This window comes from Triticum dicoccoides, chromosome 1B (genome assembly GCF_002162155.2).
Source record: "Triticum dicoccoides isolate Atlit2015 ecotype Zavitan chromosome 1B, WEW_v2.0, whole genome shotgun sequence".
Lineage (NCBI taxonomy): Eukaryota > Viridiplantae > Streptophyta > Magnoliopsida > Poales > Poaceae > Triticum > Triticum dicoccoides.
This window is the reverse complement of record NC_041381.1, coordinates 10,630,903-10,637,571: the sequence shown is the minus strand read 5'-3', so window position 1 is coordinate 10,637,571 and position 6,669 is coordinate 10,630,903.

Below are 6,669 nucleotides of genomic sequence, written 5' to 3'. Positions count from 1 at the left end.
TGAGTGTTATTGATGTTTGTGTGTTTGACATATGATTGACACAACTTCATTCTTTCATGCAGGACACGCATCTATTTTGACAATAGAGAGAGTAAATTCTGTTGCACGCTTCAAGGGAAATCTCGTCCCGTTCATGTGTAGGTTTTCATTATTTGTAGATCACCTAAATAGTCGCGGAACGTAGGTGTCTCCCGTTCGGAAGGGTTGTATCTATAAATATGCAAGTCTTTGCATATTTATAACCTCAAATCTTTCGAATTGTCCACGTTTTCCATGGACAACCCGAGGATGTGTAGGCGGGTCGTTTTCATGATGTACTTAGATCCGAGACAGAATTTTGACAGTGTCTCCTTGTTGTTCTCTAGATACACATCCTCTTGGCTTATTTTTGAGACGTGTATTTGGAGAACATCGGGGAGGTGCAGCCGAAATTTTGTCTCGGGTCGGAGTACATCATGAAAGCGGACACAGCCTACACATTCTCGGGTGGGATTAGGACCTATCTTTACCTATTACATAGATCAGTGCATGTCGTAAAACTTGATGGAACCACTTGTTACATAAAAAAAATTATGTGTGTGTTTCACTTTATATCAGAGGATGGAAGTGTTGGGGAACGTAGCAGAAATTTAAAATTTTCTACGCATCACCAAGATCAATCTATGGAGTAATCTGGCAACAAGGAAAGGGGAGTGCATCTACATACCCTTATAGATCGCTAAGCGGAAGCGTTCAAGTGAACGGGGTTGATGGAGTCGTACTCGTCGTGATTCAAATCACCGATGATCCTAGTGCCGAACGGACGGCACCTTCGTGTTCAACACACGTACAGCCCGGTGACGTCTCCCACGCCTTGATCCAGCAAGGGGAGAGGAAGAGGTTGAGGAAGAATCCGTCCAGCAGCAGCACAACGGCGTGGTGGTGATGGTGGAGCGTGGCAATCCTGCAGGGCTTCGCCAAGCATCGCGGGAGAGGAGAAGGGAGAGAAGTAGGGCTGCGCCAGGAGGGAGAGGTTCTCATGTGTTGGGCAGCCCCAAAACTCCCACTATTTATAGGAGGAGGGGAGGTGGCTATGCCCCCATCTAGGGTTCCCACCCAAGGGGTGTGGCAGCCCTAGATGGGACTTGGAGGGGGCGGACAAGAGGGGGAGAGAGGAGGCGCCCCCTAGGGTGGGCCTTTAGGCCCATCTGCGCCTAGGGTTTCCCCTCTCCCCTCCTAGCTGCGCCTTGGGCCTTGGTGGAGGCGCACCAGCCCACTCTGGGGCTGGTCCCTTTCCACACTAGGCACATGTAAGCCTCCGGGGCTGGTGGCCCCTCCCGGTGGACCCCCAGAACCCTTCCGGTGGTCCCGGTACATTACCGGTGACCCCCGAAACACTTCCGGTGGCCAAAACCTCACTTCCTATATATTATTCTTTACCTTTGGACCATTCCGGAACTCCTTGTGACGTCCGGGATCTCATCCGGGACTCCGAACAACATTCGGTAACCACATACAAACTTCCTTTATAACCCTAGCGTCATCGAACCTTAAGTGTGTAGGCCCTACGGGTTCGGGAACCATGCAGACATGACCGAGACGTTCTCCGGTCAATAACCAACAGCGGGATCTGGATACCCATGTTGGCTCCCACATGTTCCATGATGATCTCATCGGATGAACCATGATGTCAAGGACTCAATCAATCCCGTATACAATTCCCTTTGTCTAACGGTATTGTACTTGCCCGAGATTCGATCATTGGTATACCGATACCTTGTTCAATCTTGTTACCGACAAGTCTCTTTACTCGTTCCGTAACACATCATCCAGTGATCAACCCCTTGGTCACACTGTGCACATTATGATGATGTCCTACCGAGTGAGCCCAGAGATACCTCTCTGTTTACACGGAGTGACAAATCCCAGTCTCGATTCGTGCCAACCCAACAGACACTTTCGGAGATACCTCTAATGCACCTTTATAGCCACCCAGTTACGTTGTGACGTTTGGTACACCCAAAGCATTCCTACGGTATCCGGGAGTTGCACAATCTCATGGTCTAAGGAAAAGATACTTGACATTAGAAAAGCTTTAGCATACGAACTACACGATCTTTGTGCTAGGCTTAGGATTGGGTCTTGTCCATCACATCATTCTCCTAATGATGTGATACCGTTATCAACGACATCCAATGTCCATGGTCAGGAAACCGTAACCAACTATTGATCAACGAGCTAGTCAACTAGAGGCTTACTAGGGACATGGTGTTGTCTATGTACCCACACATGTATCTGAGTTTCCTTTCAATACAATTATAGCATGGATAATAAACGATTATCATGAACAAGGAAATATAATAACTAATTTATTATTGCCTCTAGGGCATATTTCCAACAGGAAGAACGTGAGTGGATGTACACCGGACATCCCAGCATGGAGGGTATGACCCCTGAGTGGAGGTCGAAGACAAATGATTTCCTGGAATTAGTATTTGCTGGAGACACGCCAGTTTGTGGAATTTGGTGCCCATGCACAGAGTGTGATAACCAGACTGAAAGAGATAAGATTACTATGAGTAAACACTTAGGCAAATATGGGTTTACGCCAGGCTATTACCGGTGGATCTTTCACGGTGAGACAGAACAGTCCAGGGCTGAGGTGGTGCGACAATGCACCAGAGAATATGATTCTCAGATTGAAAACCTGTTAGATGACATCCGCCGTGTGGATCCGCGGGAGGACCCGAACTCCGAGGAGCCATCGGAAAGCCCTGAAGAGTATCATGCAGCTTTCTTTGCGGCACAAAAACCCCTTCATGCCCATACAGAGGTTACTCAACTAGATGGCATTGCACGCCTAATTGCCCTGAAGGCAAACCATAACATGAGCATAATTTGCTTGAATGAGTTATTGTCAGTTATTGCTAGCCTGTTCCCTAAAGAAAATATATTGCCAAAGAACATGTACGAGTCGAACAAAATCCTTGATTCGCTTAAGATGCCGTATGAGAAAATACATGCTTTTCCAAACAGATGCATGTTATTTAGAAATGAACATAAAGATATGAATTATTGTGTCAAGTGCAAATCCTCTAGGTATATTGAGGTAATAGATGATGATGGCAGCAAGAGGCAGCTCACAATTGCCGTCAATATCCTTCGATATCTTTCATTCATAGAATGGATCCAGAGGCTTTATATGACCGAGGAAACTGCCCAATATATGAGATGGGTCGCCAAAGGAAAGATGTACAATACAAAAAAGATGCAACATCCACGGGATGGTGAAGCATGGAAGAAATTTGTTGAAATTCATAAGAAAACAGATGACTGGAAGAGTGTAGCTATTGGGATAACAATCGACGGGTTCAATCCATACGGTTTGATGGCTGCCATATACAGTTGTTGGCCAGTATAGGTTATCCCCCTGAATCTGCCCCCTGGCGTTTGCATGCAACGACATCACATGTTCCTTGACTTTGATAATTCCAGGTCCTAACTATTCCGGGAAGCATATGAGTGTGTATATGGAGCCATTGGTGGACGACTTAGTTGTTGCTTGGAACAACGGGGTCCGGACATACGATGTCGTTTCAAAGAAGCACTTCAATATGCATATCTGGTACCACACATCGCTACATGACCTACCGGCACGTGCGATATTTTGTGATTGGTGTGTAAAGGGGAAGTGGCCTTGCCCAGTGTGTCGACAGCGTGTGACTTTCATTTGGCTGGCTAAGGGTCACAAGTATGTATGCTTTGACCAACATTGGCAGTTCCTTCGTCTTGATCACCCATACAGGCAAGACGCTATGCACTTGCAAAAAGGTGTTATTGTTGATGACCCGCCACCACCTATTATGACCGGTGCCCAGCTTAAGGATGAGTTAGATGCTCTCGAGGAAAAGCTCGATGGGAAAGGTTTTGTGGGATATGGAGAGACACACCAGTGGACTCACATTCCAAGCTTATGGAGGCTCCCTTACTTTAAAGATCTTCTACTTCCACACAACATTGATGTAATGCACATTGAAAAGAATATTGCGGAGGCCTTACTCGGCACGCTCCTCGACACCGAGAAGTCAAAGGATAACATTCAGGCTAGGATCGATCAAGCCAAACTATGCAACAGAGCAAAATTAAATTTGGTGCCTCGTGCAAAAGGTAATTCTTGGAAGAAGCCACCAGCCCCTTTCACCCGTTCAATGCCCCAAAGGAAGGAAATTCTCCAATGGATTGTGAACAACTTGTACTTCCCTGATGGATATGCAGCTAATATCATGAGGGGAGTGAATATGACTACAGAGCGAATAGGAGGCCTCAAGAGTCATGACTACCATGTATGGCTTGAGCGGATAATGCCTGTGATGATTCGAGGGTATGTCAGAGAGGATATTTGGCGAGTGCTGGCAGAGTTGAGCTACTTCTTCCGTCAGCTTTGTGCCAAAGAACTAGATTATGAAGTGGTTGCAAAGTTGGAGGAACAAGCACCTGAGTTGCTATGAAAGTTAGAGATGATATTTCCACCAGGTTTCTTTAATCCGATGCAATATATGATCTTACATCTCGCGTATGAGGCTAGAATGGGAGGACCTGTGCAGTTCCGACGGCAGTATGCACCTGAACGGTAGTTCAAGCATCTTTGTGGGAAATGTAAGAATAAAGCCCGCATTGAAGCCTCCATAGCCGAGGCATACCTGAACGAGGAGGTGGCCATGACCACGAGAAAGTACTATCATGACAGTATTCAGACTAGGTTAAATCTAGCTCCTCGTTACAATGAAGAACCCACCAGTAATGTTTCCGACCTTAGCCTCTTCGAAGGCCAAGGTGGCAAAGCAAGTGGACTGAAGCCCAAGAACTTTTCACCTACTGAGTGATCAACTATTATGATCTATGTCTTGACCAACATGGAAGAAGTGCAACCGTACATAAATTAAGTGTAGAACACCTTTATTGACAACTACTCACTAGTCTTGAGTTCTAACTCGAATTCTTCCTATTGCTAGGGAATTTCAGAACGAATTCTGGAAGCTACCACGGCCTCCTAGCGACAAAGAATCAGCAGACCTTCTAGAAGATACCAATGTTGATGGCGGTTTCATTTCTTGGTTCTCAAGAAAAGTAACTTTTCTAACTTTATGTTACTTCAAGTTGATCTTACTTGCCTGTAATGCTTCCACTAATGAACCAAACAATCTCCTATTAATCTTGTAGGCATATCAGGAGGTTGCTATGGACGCCAAAGTGAGAGAAGTAGCCAAAGGTTTTGAATACGAGGCCAAGTCATTTAAGGCTTACGACATGAATGGGTTTCGCTTCCACACTGATAAACACATGCGTGAGAGGCCCAACTGAAGGTCAATAAATAGTGTGGTCTATTGTCTAGGGACAGATGGACGTCACTACTATGGAACTGTCAAAGAAATTTATTAGCTGCAGTATTCTGGTTTACAAGGAGTGAAGCCCATCGTATTCAGATGCAGCTGGCTCAATCCTGAGAAAGTGAGACGAACCCCTAGTATTGGCTTTGCCAAAGTTGAACGAGCATCAAAATATGCAGGAAATGATGTCTATATTATGGCTCAACAGGCTACACAAGTGTTTTTTCTCCCATACGCGTGCACATCTACGGAATATACCGATCTCTTGAAGTGGGATGTCGTGTACAAGGTACCCCGCGTATCAAGGTACCTACCCCAAACAAGGATGATTACCATATAAACCCTAACACATACCAGGGAGAGTTCTTTCAAGAAGCAGACATTGACGAAGACGAAGATGATGCAAAGGAAGATGATGGCGTGCATCACAAACATGATGCTATGGAACATGAGGCCATGGATGACATGGAAGTAGATAATTCAGAGGACGAATACGAGGATGTTTCTGACCCTCGAGATTTGGCATTACTTATGCGATGGCACATGGGGCTAGATGAGGATGAGGGGCCCCCTAAAGACTTCGAGGATGAATGTATGAACGGGCGTGATAGCGATGATGAAAGCGCTGATCCAAATGTTGCACCTAATATTGACCCTTATTTCCAGCAACTCCATGTAATCGTGTGAGAACTCTATGTATGTGTGTCACAACTCTATGTATTCGTGTGTGTAACAACTCTATGTATTCGTGTGTGCAACAACTCTATGTATTCATGTGTGCAACAACTCTATGTATTTGTGTGTGTAACAACTATATGTATTATTGTGACAATTCCGTTTATTCTTCATATGTGATATATTTATTGTATTTACATCAAGTTGTATCATCTGTACTATGCAGTGCTTCACTGTGCTGAGGAGGAGGAAATAGAGGATGGGGATGAGGCGTGTGAGGAGGAGGACGAGGAGGATTTTGCGGAGGAGGTGGTGGAGGATGAGGAGGAGGAGGTAGTGGAGGACGCCGCCGCCGAGAGGAGGCTGGTTGTTTGTCAGTTTTCTGAGGGTGGGATGGACCCTCACGGGTGACAGAGCACCACGAGGTGAGCGGTTTGCAACCGAGCGGTTCGACTATCAGCACTACTTCCAGAGGGAAAGTGTGGCTGCGTGGTCCTTCAAAGCTTCCAAGACGTCCATATGTGCATAGAGACGTGTTGATTAAACTAGTGGGAGAGAAGTAAGTGGTTATCTCGACTCATCCCATATAAATTGTACCTTTTGTCATTTCCTCACATATAATACGACT